General features: G+C 38.1%; 1 protein-coding gene across 1 annotated transcript in view; it reads left to right on the forward strand.

Moving 5' to 3' along the window:
* The first annotated feature begins 4,953 nt into the window (after positions 1 to 4,953).
* LOC139761678 (uncharacterized) overlaps positions 4,954 to 15,685 on the forward strand; it is a 293,203-nt gene continuing 282,471 nt past the window's right edge. The window contains exon 1 of the mRNA XM_071686006.1: positions 4,954 to 5,151. The gene's annotated coding sequence lies outside the window, so the exon portion shown is untranslated. The remainder of the gene's footprint in view (positions 5,152 to 15,685) is intronic.

A 15,685-nucleotide genomic window follows, 5' to 3' on the forward strand; every position in this document is an offset into this window, starting at 1 on the left:
ACACTGTGGTGGTTGCGCCATTTGTCTGACCAATTTTTAAGACTTGAGTGTTAGGTTTCTAGTGCGGGGATGCTTGTAGAACTGACGACCCTGAAAAGAAAATCAAGCACAAGGAAAGAAACAGTTCATTTTGTGACGACGCAACAGTGACAAATGTTCCTTCAAAAACCAGAAATCATTTTGATCATGAAGTCATTGCTGGTGTTCCACCCTGTTTCTGGATCGGTTACAGAGCACAATGTTCCCTGTGATGTAACGGAACATTTAACAGATCTTCTGACCGAGTTTTCCTACACTCTAACACTGCACAAGCTAAAGTCGTATCTGAAAAGGACCAAAGCAACAACTGTTGTGGCACACGTCATTGCAGAGTCTTATAAAGCATTGGTCTCAAAACAACTCCCGAGACACTTAAGTTCAGTTTGCTGTGTGATGAACCAACACATGTTGGTTTCAGCAAAATATTTTGTGAGATTCCTTTTGATGTCCAGCTAAGAGCATGGTTTGGGAATTTCATGAGGTAACCAACTTAAAGGACCGAGGAAAAAAAAAGATGAGAAAACTGCCACTGGCAAAAGTTTGTATAAAGGAAGGATAAAAACATGTGAACAGCATAATATTTATAATCCATGGTGGGACTGGGTGCAGATGGAAGGCGATGGAGTGTGCACTGTACAGATGGAATGTGATGGAGAAGTGTACACTGTGCAGGTGGAAGATGATGAAGTAGTGTACACCATTAGATGGAGTGTAATTTGATTTGATGATTCAGTTTCTAGTCGCTTTTACGGTGATGGGAGGGAGCTCATGATTCAGTTTCCAGTCGCTTTCGTAGTGACTGCCCATGTGTGTGTGTGTGTGTGTGTGTGTGTGCCGCTCAATCAGTTATCCTGTTTTCATCTGCTACAGTTTTATGTCATGTGCTTTAAAAATACTTTGACTATATAGGTTCACACCAAATGTGAAGACCTAGGCTTCAATATATGCAAAAAAAAAAAAATGTTCTGAGATCCCAGGAAATTCCCGGGCCCCCTCTTTGGACCCCCGGCTCCCTCTCAGGGGCCCTGCGTTGTATGATAGTAGAGTGGTCAAGAAATGCGGGCCCACGAGAGTACAATACAAATAATAAAAAATATATATAACCCTTTCCTCTATTTTGAGCACGACACTAGTATTAGTAGTAGCCACAAACTGTGGTATTTTCCTTGCAAGAGTAACTGATAGGCTTTCTCACAAGTTAAGTTTGTAGTATTCATTCATTTGTCCTACATTATTTTTTCATTATCAAGACCTATGATAAATCTGTCCCGTGAGTCGCTGTCCAGAACATAACCAAATTTCGACTAAACAGATTTTTAAGACAAAATATATAATGGCTCACAGATTTATCCTTACTTTGATCTCTTGAGTCAAACCTGTAGTTCCTTTTTGCATTTCCAGTTGGTCAAGATCATGGAGCTTCTTCACTGTGTCTATTTTATGGCAATCTTAGGTTTGAAAGGGGCCAGCTGAGTCGTCAAGTACAGAGATGGAACACATTTAATGAGGGAAAATCACCTTCTCCTTTCTGCCACACACTCTTATCATCTGAACTTGTCTCACTCTCGTTAATAAGACGTTCATTAAGTATGAAAAACATGTCCATTACATAACAAAATGACTCGAAAACATTATGAAAAACATGCCCATTATATAACAAATGACTCGAAAACATTATGAAAAACATGCCCATTATATAACAAAATGACTCGAAAACATTATGCAAAACATGTCCATTATCTAACAAAATGACTCGAAAACATTATGAAAAACATGTTAATCATCTAACAAAATGACTCGAAAACATTATGGAAAACATGTCAATTATCTAACAAAATGACTCGAAAACATTATAAAATCCTATATATTCAACACTTGAAAGCACAAGCCTTTAATTACATATAGTGCAAGGAAGAATAATGTCCATAACCACAAGGAACATCTCTCGAAAATTAATATATTTTCAGATGGTTTCGTCAGTTATTACAATACCATAGCAAATTGCAGAACAGTATCATATGTTGAACGCCATTACGTATGGCAAGCCATAGTCGAGTGGTCATTATGTAGCTGTTATACAGGGTCATTATGGAACCAATTACAATATGTGAACTTTAAGTAAAGTAAACTACAATAGTAATGGTTGAAGACTATAGCCTGAGGTTGTGCTATCATTGATAACATTTTTACAAGGTTGTTACATTATCATCGATAACATTTTACAAGGTTGTTAAGTTTGGTTAGGATATTGACCTAACCTAACCTAACCTAACCTAACCTAACCTAGCTTGAAAATAAGAGCATAAAAAAGGCTTTCCTTTACTTCAGAGCCCTAACTACTTTGAAGAGCTACTCTAATATTATGCAGTAACACTATATACAATAGGAATCAAACGGTTAGAAAGGAAGAACAAGTTTTAAGACAAGAAGTATAGCAGAACATTTACCAGAGAAAATTCTAGACTTGATAAGAAGTTATGGTCGACCCAAATGCAAACTAAATTCAACATTCGAATCACGACTTTCATTGTTTTTCAGTTGCTGAAACTGGTTAGAGGTAATAAACAGTATTTTGATTTAAATATAAAAAAGTACGTTGCAACGTTATAGAGATCAGTTGACTATAGATTTGTATAATGACCACTGCTTGTCAACAGCAGGTATTGTATGATATTGTTTCTTGGGGCTCGTTTTTGGGGGAAGTAAATGATTATAAAAATTATGTAAAATAAACGAAATTCCAAACATCCGGTTAGAACATTTTTTCGTGTTTGTGTGTCAGTCTGTGTGTTTAGATCTACCCAGGATAATATATTTTCATGTAATGTTACGTTTGGTAAATACAAATACCCTAAGCCAGCTTAGATGGATAGCCTACCTCACCAAACAAAATTAACCTTAATTTCCGAGCATAGACTTAATCTAGTTGAATCCCGAGCTAAAGTTCCGTATACATTATTCAACTGAATGAAACTAAGGCGTTGAAGAAAGTTTGTTCTCTATCCTCGTCATTTTTTGTACAGCGGTAGAGAGAATGGCGTCCCTCTGGCTCAGTGAGCCCCAAATGTGATCCACAAACCCATCGCGTCTTCTTCACCATCCATTTGTCAAAGTAACAATCAGAACTTTCCTATATATATATATATATATATATATATATATATATATATATATATATATATATATATATATATATAAATATCGTAAATATAAAGCTGGTCTACCTCCATGACGTCATCTTTTGTCAACTCTGAACTTCTGCCAATTTCTCCACACGGATTTCTTCATTTCTCTTTCATTAGAATCAAAATACAAGTAGTTGCATATATTCTATGATATATTTCACTTTGAATGAATTAATTTGATTTAGTAATGTCTTCAGTGGGTTTCAAAAGCTTTATCGTAGTGCTATTTAGATTTTGTCATGACCCTGTTTAACTAGGTTTACTGTCGTTATCTTAATATATAGTCAAGGATATCAAGGATATAAGGTGGAATGAGGTCCGCCAGTCGGGTTGCCTCATCACACCTAAACATGCCAACAGGCAGGCTTCAAGTGCCCCAAATCCACCGGGAAATGTGCAGATTTCGTGCATTAAACTATCCTGATATACAATCGATCCTGGAATACAATCTGAAGAAAAAAGGTCTTTTTTCGTATATGAAGATGGAATCTAAGGTCACCTCGATGACCGCTGTGCCACCGTTGAAGGTCAAGGAAAGCCTGATCTTGCTGCGTTTGAATAAGGATAAAACGGAAGTCCATGCGACTTCCCTCTTCAGAGCTTTCGACAAATATCTTTATTACGATTCCAGTGGAGGAAAATTGGATCCGTCGGTTTGCAAGTATTTCAGAAGGATGGGAATAAAAAGGCGAGAAGTATTGCAAGTTGGAGTACGGCTTCAGAGTTATAGATATGGCACCTGTGCTTATCATTCAATTACGTTTCTGGACTTTGTTACAAATAACCCGACTATGAGCGCAAAGATACTGCGGAAACAGTTTATTGAGAGAATGAGAGTAATGCCTGACTACGTGGCGGTCAAACGCGTTGAGCAAATGGTGATGGAGATGGACGACCCTTCTGACATATCTTTGGTGAGCTCGACGCCAAGTGACAGCATCTTTGAAGGGTCTAGATGAGCATCTCCAGTGTGCCAAGGCTATATATAAATTAGCCACCAAAATTAGGTTTCCAGTGCATCAGCCACATATTTTCCTGAGAGAAACGGGTTATCTATTTACCTAAGTCATTTTGTTAACAGAGGCCGCTCATATATACTACATTCTTGCACAGCATAATAAATATTACAAAAATACAAAAAAAAAAAAAATGCACGTCTGGCGTTATTATTAGTTATTTGATCTTGACCAAAATATGTCTGCAAATAAGGGAAAAGTCTTAAGGGTTATAGTGTGAAGAGGTTTGACATGAACTTGCAACTTATGGGCTGAATAAGTTATCAATATGTTCTTACCGCTAATGTCTAACATGTGAGTATATTTATAGATAATGGATCATGATGGCCACCTAGGCTTCAACAAGTAATGATGATAGCCCGTATTTTCCTGCGAAAATGCCAGAATATAACAAGTTGTGAGTGAATAACGTAGAATTGATCAAGTTATGAGTAAATAGCTTTCTGTGAGGTAAGTTAGGCTTGAACAAGTAATGAATGAATAGCGTAAGGAACATTTTCTTGTCATCAGAGCGTTCCCTGTGACAGGTAAATACTGCATCAGTTTTTTACTTACATTGTAAGTCAAAATGTTAATTAATAAATGTGCGACATTGTAAGTCAAAATGTTAATTAATAAATGTGCGAACTGTGGCATCGTGATTGCTCAGGTGCCAACTTGTAAATATTGGGTCATGTTTAGAACACGAGTTGAAAAGGTTTGTTAAACAGGCCAGATATTACTAGTGAAGTGGTAGTTAATTGAAATAAAGATGAACTTTTCCCATGGTTCAGATGTCATCGTAAATATTATATTGTATCGTACCCCATTCAGAGGCAATGAATATGCTACTTAGTGGTTATCTTGCCGATATATTGGAGTTGTGTAGCAGTAGATAATCGACTAATTTTCCTTCCAGAGGAAGCTTGTAGGTGGGTTTCAACGTTAAGATGAGCAGTTTGAGCTTTATGTTAATTTACATTTATTTTTATAGTAGTTATGTTTTTGTGGCAGCTGGGTGAGGTCGCAGGTGAAGTTTGGTTTGGGTAACAACTGTTAATGCTATTTTGTAATATTATTCTTTAGGTCGCTCTGGAGTGTTGAAGTCAGTTTCTTCAGTCAACTGGGCGCAGCTGGCATGATTTTGCTTATGTACTATGTCGCTGGTAGAACTTCAACCTTTAATGGTTTAGATTGTAGACCAAAGATTATATAGTCTTAGCTGTATAGGGCAAAGCAGGAGAGACTTTCAATGCTCACAACATCTTCAGTAAAGACTTTATTTGCCTTCGTACTCTCCACCAAAATCCATGGTTGATGCTCTGAATAGATCAGTATCTAATATATTGTTTATAATCAATGAGTCATACTATACTGGTATAATATTTTGCATATCATGATTGTTATCTGGGTACTGCGTAGAATTGTGGATATTGATCGAGTGATAATAAACTGGAGTCCCATCACCTGATTGATTATGAAATCTAAATGATTTTTTGTTGTGGAAAACAGATTGAGAAGTGAAAGGAAATTTTCTATCTTTTTAATGATAAGTCAATAGTGGGGAGGGCTATGAAGATCAGGGAAAATGCTTGGTACAACTGGCATGATTGTGCTTGTCTTCTGTCACTGTTAGACCTTCAACACCATATTATGTAGATTGTAGATCAAAGACTGTGTAGTCTTAGCTGTATAGGGCAAAGCAGGAGAGAAAGACTTTCAGTGCTCACAACATCTTCAGTAAAGATTTTATTTGCCTTCATAGTGTCCACCAAAATCCATGGTTGATGCTCTGAATAGATCAGTATCTAATTTACTGTTTATAATCAAGTCATACTATACTGGTATGATATATTGCATATAATTAATACCTGGGTAATGTGTAGAATTGTAGGTATTGATCGGGTGATAATAAACTGGAGTCAAATCACCTGATTGATTATGAAATCTAAATGATCTTTTGTTGTGGAGAACAGATTTAGAAGTGAAAGGGAATTTTACATCTTTTTAATGATAAGTCAATAGTGGGGAGGGCTATGAAGATCAGGGAAAATGCTGGGTACAGTACTATCAAATTTTATTAGTCGATAGAACTTATGAAAATCTCCTAACAACCGAAAGTAACTTACTTTTGTATATGAACGATATTATTATGGTGTGTTTTACATCCTGTTTTGGGCTGTGTATGTGTTCATTTGTACACAAGTGGATTCATCTCTTGAACTTGGTCCTGTGAATGCGCTAACCTTGTGGCAAATTGGAACAGATGGCAATGTTGTGGCCATATTTCTATTAACATAATGAAATATAGGAAAGAGGAGATATTTTCATAGGTTCTATTGTTTTTATGGTTTGTTTCAGTGACTTATATATTAACTAAACCCTAAGAACTTATCTTTTCCTTCTTCATCATTGTAAACTATCTTTCTAGTATCCACAATGCATCGTGCAATTACGCAAATTCTGTTAGATTCCACATTTGGTAAAGTGGCAGTGGTAGAGTAGGATCATGTAAGGATATGCTTTATTCTGCTAACACCATGTGTATATATGTATATGTCTGTGTGTGTATATATATATGTATATGTTGAGATGTATTGGTATGTATATTTGCGTGTGTGGACTGTATGTATATACATGTGTATATGGGTGGGTTGGGCCATTGTTTCGTCTGTTTCCTTGCGTTACCTCGATAACTCGGGAGACAGCAACAAAGCAAAATAAATAAATATAAATAAAAATAAATATAAATAACCATCAGCGCCTTTTGTATAGCCATTTCATCAGACCGTATCACAGAACCATCTACTCTGTTTTAAGCCCGTGCCACACTTGTAGGTTGAAATTAAATGATAATTTAACTCTCAGAGTACTAATATTCTTTCAGATGTCTAAGTCTCTTAACTATCATACAGAAATTATTTATAATCTTTCTAAATGCACATCATTTATAGCAATACTGTACTAACCCTATTATTGACTTGTAAAAAGATTTTTTTATATGAATCATATCCTTTGAATCCATGCTACCTCTCACTAGGTAGTTTTCCTGTATGTTAAATCATTTATTTGTTCTAATTTTATTTTTCAGCACTTTTTGTATTACTTTTAAGAGAGATACTGGCCATTAATTCATTGAATTTTCCTAATCTTTCATGTAAGAAAATACAGTGCTCATTCTAACTCTCTCAGTACTAATCTTTCTTCCAAAAACTTGTGTTCATACACTTTTATTAAGTGCATGTGGAGTTACTTCATGGGATCAGTATGTCTTATATAAACCAAGATTTATAAGTTTTCAGGATCTGTTCCCCATTCTAGATTGTTAGTGATGAAAAGAATAACATGTTGGGTACACTTTAGAATTCCTGATTCAAATCCATGCTCGTTTTCTGATTTTCTCTTAGAACACTAGCCTCTGAATCTTTCAGTGTGGTTATTAACTTGATAAGGGATAATATGTTTCTGAAAAATATGTGGAATATGTTTTGATAACTCTTGTTCTTTTCTTTTTTATCTTAATCAATCTGTATTCTTTTATGTTATTTTAGCTCATTTCTTCCTTTTTTATATTTTCCATTGTGTTTCTTGGCAGTGTTGTCTTCCCCATCTTCTTCAAAGTATACATTGTGTCCTTTACCCTTTTGGCATTATTAAGCCATACACCTTCCTTTCTGTCTCCATTTTCAATTACTGGTACACAGCCCACTCTACTATATATCACATGTCGGAGAACATCCGTGTACCATTTGATGATTTTGACGTTCTTCCCAGTTAATGTTAACAAAACATATAACTCCCTCGGCTTGCACCAGCCATCCTCCACTTTGCAGTTTTTTACATGAGAAAGACAGACAACAGGAGGCCTGATTGGCCCACAACTTGGTTTTTGGGAAAAATATGATATAACCTGACAAAAAAATATAATTCTGCCGAGTACTTTTTTAAGCTAACTCCGACTCCCTGCTGCTGCACATTAGGCTTCTAATGTCCCTGGTACCACTGTTCTTTATATGTTTATTTCTGGTGTTTTTCTCAAAGTATACCTGAATTTATGAAATATTTGTCTGAATGACTTTTAAAGGTAATTATAGTTTCAGCATTCACTACATCTTACAGTAACTTATTTCAGTGCTCAACACACCTATAGGAAAAAAAGCTTTTTCCCACATCGGTACATCTTTTAGCTTTGAGTCTAATTTCATTTGTTTTAGCAACCATATTTTCCTGTTTCAAAAAGATGCTTGTGGTTTACTTTATTGGACTTTTTCAAAATTCTGAAGAGATCCACTCATTTTAGCCTCTCTTCATATGCTAGATTTCTAAAGGATGGGATCAGTTTTGTTGTGTTTTTTTGTACTTGCCTTGATGATTTTTCCTCATCTTTTTTATAGTTTGGGGACCAAAACTGGACTGAATATTCAAGGTGTGGTCCTGTAAGAGAATTATACAGTGTGACAATTGTTTCTGGTGTCTTATAATCTATGTTATGCTATTTTACCTTACATTTAGTTACCTTTTTTACTTGCTGCTTGAGACTGTTTAGTGTATTTCAGGTTGTTGCTTATGACAACTCAAGGTCCTTTTCTTCATTCACTTTATCTAGAGGGTTTCTGAACAGTTTGTAGTCTTAATGTATGTTCTTGTCTCCAAAGTGCATAACTTTACACTTGTCTACATTAGACTTTATTTGCCTTCTGCTTGACCACTCTGCTAGTAAGTTAAGATCTCTTTAAATCTTTTGCAGTTCTGCCTGTTTACAGCTCTACCTCCTAATATAGTATCACCAGTAAATTTGGAGATCTTAGATACGAGAGTGAGCTCTAGGTCATTAATGTAAATTATGAAAGAAATGGGGCCTAGGACTGACCCGTGGCACACCACTCATTACGTCAAGCCAATTTGAGGCTTTGCTGTTTGCTCAGTCTCAGATCCATGTGCAGAGTTCTTCACTGATTGTATGTGCTTTGAGTTTATGTAAAAGTCTATTTTGAGGTTCGTTATCGAAAGCCTTTTTGGAAATCTGAATATACGAAATCAGATGGCAATTATTCATCCCAATTCTGGTAAATAACACCAAAAAATTCCAGCAAATTCATCAGGCAGGATCTTCTATAGCAGAAACCCTGTTGGTTGTCCGATAGAATTTTTTGTTCTAGAAATGTAGATATTCTATTGTATTAATTTACCATCAATTCACCTAACTGACATAATGTTAATTGGATGTTAGTTCAAGGCACACTTTTTGTCTCCTTTTGTATATATAGGATGTCAATGGATTGAACCAGGGCATGTAAAGCGTCTTGGGTGAACCATGAAAGTTTTGTGGGGCCTGGATGTGGAAAGGGAACTGTGGTTTTGGTGCATTATACATGACAGCTAGAGACAGAGTGTGAACAAATGTGGCCTTTGTTATCTTTTCCTAGTGCTACCTCACTTGCATGTGGGGGGAGGGGGTTGACATTTCAGGTGTGGTGCGATGGCGACAGGAATGAATAAAGGCAGCAAGTTTGAATTATGTACATGTGTATATATGTACATGACTGTGTATGTATATATATGTATACACTGAAATGTGTAGGTATGTATATGAGCGTGTGTGGACGTGTATGTATATCCATGTGTATGTGGGTGGGTTGGGCCATTCTTTCGTCTGTTTCCTTGTGCTGCCTCGCTAATGCGGGAGACAGCAACAAAATTTAGAAAATAATAATATAGCATTTACTAGTTTCTAGTCATTTAGCATCTGACCATCCAATGGAGATTCGTTGAATGTTTTTATTATGAGGTATATCAGCTTGTCTCAAGACCTTTAAAAATCTTGGAGCTAAGTCATCTGGGCCATTGGATTTATAGGATTTAATTGGTCCAGGTATTTAAGTATTTCAGAGCTCTTTACTTCTCTAACTTCTAACTCGTTTTCATCAGATCCTTGAATCATTTTCATTGGTTGTGGTATTCAAGATATTTCTTTGTGAATATGGAGTTAAAAGAATGATTTAGTAGGGTAGCCATTTCTGTGTCGTTAGTAGTTAGTGTGCCATGTTCATTTCATTATGGTCCAATTACTTCCTTTTCCTGTCTTCCTTTGTCTTAGATATTTGAAGAATTCCTTAGGATTACTCTTAACTTTGAAGGAAATTTTTTTTGTTGCATTTACTCTTGCTTATGACCTTACACTCTCTTTGGATTTTGATTAATTCCTTGTGATTTTCATTGGTTTCCATTGATTTGGATTTCTTATACATTTTCTTCATTTAGCAAATAAGTCCTTCAATTCACCTATTCATCTACGTTGTTTTTGAAATATTGCAAATTATCTTTGAAACTCATGGAATATATTTATTTTCAATCTTGAGCAATGTATTTTTAGAATTATTCCACATTTACTCTACTATGTAAAGATTAAGAAGTTTTGTCCAATTGATTCTGCGAATTTCTTGTCTAATGTTTTCAAAATTTGCTCACCTGTAATCTGGGATCAAGAGTTTATTGTCACTTATTTCATAATCTAAATTTATCCCTAATCTAATCAAACTGTGATCACTGTTTTACAAACTTTCACCTACTTTGTAAGATTTGATTAAATTTGTGTCACTGAGGCAACAGACGAAAGAATGGCCCAACCCACCCACATACACATGTATATACATACACGTCCACACCCGCAAATATACATACCTATACATCTCAATGTATACACACATATATACACACACAGACATATACATATATACACATGTACATAATTCATACTGTCTGCCTTTATTTGTTCCCATCGCCACCTCGCCACACATGGAATAACAACCCCCTCCCCCCTCATGTGTGTGAGGTAGCGGTAGGAAAGACACCAAAGGCCCCATTCGTTCACACTCAGTCTCTAGCTGTCATGTAATAATGCACCGAAACCACAGCTCCCTTTCCACATCCAGGCCCCACACACTTTCCATGGTTTACCCCAGACGCTTCGCATGCCCTGGTTCAATCCATTGATAGCACGTCGACCCTGGTATAGCACATCATTCCAATTCACTCTATTCCTTGCACGCCTTTCACCCTCCTGCATGTTCAGGCCCCAATCACTCAAAATCTTTTTCACTCCATCTTTCCACCTCCAATTTGGTCTCCCATTTCTCCTTGTTCCCTCCACCTCTGACACATATATCCTCTTTGTCGATCTTTCCCCACTCATTCTCTCCATTTGACCAAACCATTTCAAAACACCCTCTTCTGCTCTCTCAACCACACTCTTTTTATTTCCACACATCTCTCTCACCCTTACATTACTTACTCGATCAAACCACCTCACACCACAGATTCTCCTCAAACATCTCATTTCCAGCACATCCACCCTCCTGCGCACAGCTCTATCCATAGCCCGCGCCTCGCAACCATACAACATTGTTGGAACCACTATTCCTTCAAACATACCCATTTTTGCTTTCCAAGATAATGTTCTCGACTTCCAAACATTCTTCAAGGCTCCCAGAATCTTCACCCCCTCCCCCACCCTATGATTCACTTCCACTTCCATGGTTCCATCCGCTGCCAGATCCACTCCCAGATATCTAAAACACTTTACTTCCTCCAGTTTTTCTCCATTCAAACTTACCTCCCAATTGACTTGACCCTCAACCCTACTGTACCTAATAACCTTGCTCTTATTCACATTTACTCTTAACTTTCTTCTTTCACACACTTTACCAAACTCAGTCACCAGCTTCTGCAGTTTCTTACATGAATCAGCTGCCAGCACTGTATCATCAGCGAACAACAACTGACTCACTTCCCAAGCTCTCTCATCCACAACAGACTTCATACTTGCCCCTCTTTCCAAAACTCTTGCATTCACCTCTCTAACAACCCCATCCATAAACAAATTAAACAACCATGGAGACATCACACACCCCTACCGCAAACCTACATTCACTGAGAACCAATCACTTTCCTCTCTTCCTACACGTACACATGCCTTACATCCTCGATAAAAACTTTTCACTGCTTCTAACAATTTGCCTCCCACACCATATATTCTTAAAACCTTCCAAGGAGCATCTCTATCAACTCTATCATATGCCTTCTCCAGATCCATAAATGCTACATGCAAATCCATTTGTTTTTCTAAGTATTTCTCACATACATTCTTCAAAGCAAACACCTGATCCACACATCCTCTACCACTTCTGAAACCACACTGCCCTTCCCCAATCTGATGCTCTGTACACGCCTTCACCCTCTCAATCAATACCCTCCCATATAATTTACCAGGAATACTCAACAGACTTATACTTCTGTAATTTGAGCACTCACTCTTATCCCCTTTGCCTTTGTACAATGGCACTATGCAAGCATTCCACCAATCCTCAGGCACCTCACCATGAATCATACATACATTGAATAACCTTACCAACCAGTCAACAATACAGTCACCCCCTTTTTTAATAAATTCCACTGCAATACCATCCAAACCTGCTGCTTTGCTGGCTTTCATCTTCCATAAAGCTTTTACTACCTCTTCTCTATTTACCAAATCATTTTCCCTAACCCTCTCGCTTTGCACACCACCTCGACCAAAACACCCTATATCTGCCACTCTATCATCAAACACATTCAACAAACCTTCAAAATACTCACTCCATCTTCTTATCACATCACCACTACTTGTTATCACCTCCCCATTAGCCCCCTTCACTGAAGTTCCCATTTGCTCCCTTGTCTTATGCACTTTATTTACCTCCTTCCAAAACATCTTCCAAAACTTTCATTTGCCCTCTTTTTCACCTCTTGCACCTTTCTATTGACCTCCTGCCTCTTTCTTTTATACCTCTCCCACTCATTTGCATTTTTTCCCTGCAAAAATCATTCAAATGCCTCTCTCTTCTCTTTCACTAATAATCTTACTTCTTCATCCCACCACTCACTACCTTTTCTAATCAACCCACCTCCCACACTTCTCATGCCACAAGCATCTTTTGCGCAAGCCATCACTGCTTCCCTAAATACATCCCATTCCTCCCCCACTCCCCTTACCTCCTTTGTTCTCACCTTTTTCCATTCTGTACTCAGTCTCTCCTGGTAGTTCCTCACACAAGTCTCCTTCCCAAGCTCACTTACTCTCACCACTCTCTTCACCCCAACATTCTCTCTTCTTTTCTGAAAACCCCCACAAATCTTCACCTTCGCCACCACAAGATAATGATCAGACATCCCTCCAGTTGCACCTCTCAGCACATTAACATCCAAAAGTCTCTCTTTCGTGCGTCTATCAATTAACATGTAATCCAATAACGCTCTCTGGCCATCTTTCCTACTTACATACGTATACTTATGTATATCTCGCTGAAGTTCCCAATCACCATTCCTTTTTGAGCACATAAATCTACAAGCTCTTAACCATTTCCATTTACAACACTGAACACTCCATGTATACCAATTATTCCCTCAACTGCCACATTACTCACCTTTGCATTCAAATCACCCATCCGGTCTTGTGCATCAAAACCACTAACACACTCATTCAGCTGCTCCCAAAACACTTGCCTCTCATGATCTTTCTTCTCATGCCCAGGTGCATATGCACCAATAATCACCCATCTCTCTCCATCAACTTTCAGTTTTACCCATATCAATCTAGAATTTACTGTCTTACACTCTATCGCATACTCCCACAACTCCTGATTCAGGAGTAGTGCTACTCCTTCCCTTGCTCTTGTCCTCTCACTAACTCCTGACTTTACTCCCAAGACATTCCCAAACCACTCTTCCGCTTTACCCTTTAGCTTCGTTTCACTCAGAGCCAAAACATCCAGGTTCCTTTCCTCAAACATACTACCTATCTCTCCTTTTTTCTCATCTTGGTTACTTCTCACACATTTAGACACCCCAATCTGAGCCTTCGAGGAGGATGAGCACTCCTCGCGTGACTCCTTCTGTTTCCCCTTTTAGAAAGTTAAAATACAAGGAGGGGAGGGTTTCTGGCCCCCCGCGCCCGTCCCCTTTAGTCGCCTTCTACGACACGTGAGGAATGCGTGGGAAGTATTCTTTCTCCCCTATCCCCAGGGATAGGGGAGAAAGAATACTTCCCATGCATATATATATATATATATATATATATATATATATATATATATATATATATATATATATATATATATATTTTTTTTTTTTTTTTTCCGCTGTCTCCCGCGTTTGCGAGGTAGCGCAAGGAAACAGACGAAAGAAATGGCCCAACCCACCCCCATACACATGCCTTGATTCAATCCACTGACAGCACGTCAACCCCGGTATACAACATCGCTCCAATTCACTCTATTCTTTGCCCCCCTTTCACCCCCCTGCATGTTCAGGCCCCGATCACACAAAATCTTTTTCACTCCATCTTTCCACCTCCAATTTGGTCTCCCTCTTCTCCTCGTTCCCTCCACCTCCGACACGTATATCCTCTTGGTCAATCTTTCCTCACTCATTCTCTCCATGTGACCAAACCATTTCAAAACACCCTCTTCTGCTCTCTCAACCACGCTCTTTTTATTTCCACACATCTCTCTTACCCTTACGTTACTTACTCGATCAAACCACCTCACACCACACATTGTCCTCAAACATCTCATTTCCAGCACATCCATCCTCCTGCGCACAACTCTATCCATAGTCCACGCCTCGCAACCATACAACATTGTTGGAACCACTATTCCTTCAAACATACCCATTTTTGCTTTCCGAGATAATGTTCTCGACTTCCACACATTCTTCAAGGCTCCCAGAATTTTCGCCACCTCCCCCACCTTATGATCCACTTCCGCTTCCATGGTTCCATCCGCTGCCAGATCCACTCCCAGATATCTAAAACACTTCACTTCCTCCAGTTTTTCTCCATTCAAACTCACCTCCCAATTGAATTGACCCTCAACCCTACTGTACCTAATAACCTTGCTCTTATTCACATTTACTCTTAACTTTCTTCTTTCACACACTTTACCAAACTCAGTCACCAGCTTCTGCAGTTTCTCACATGAATCAGCCACCAGCGCTGTATCATCAGCGAACAGCTGACTCACTTCCCAAGCTCTCTCATCCCCAACAGACTTCATACTTGCCCCTCTTTCCAAAACTCTTGCATTCACCTCCCTAACAACCCCATCCATAAACAAATTAAACAACCATGGAGACATCACACACCCCTGCCGCAATCCTACATTCACTGAGAACCAATCACTTTCCTCTCTTCCTACACGTACACATGCCTTACATCCTCGATAAAAACTTTTCACTGCTTCTAACAACTTGCCTCCCACACCATATATTCTTAATACCTTCCACAGAGCATCTCTATCAACTCTATCATATGCCTTCTCCAGATCCATAAATGCTACATACAAATCCATTTGCTTTTCTAAGTATTTCTCACATACATTCTTCAAAGCAAACACCTGATCCACACATCCTCTACCACTTCTGAAACCACAC

Source organism: Panulirus ornatus, chromosome 41 (assembly GCF_036320965.1).
Source record: "Panulirus ornatus isolate Po-2019 chromosome 41, ASM3632096v1, whole genome shotgun sequence".
NCBI lineage: Eukaryota > Metazoa > Arthropoda > Malacostraca > Decapoda > Palinuridae > Panulirus > Panulirus ornatus.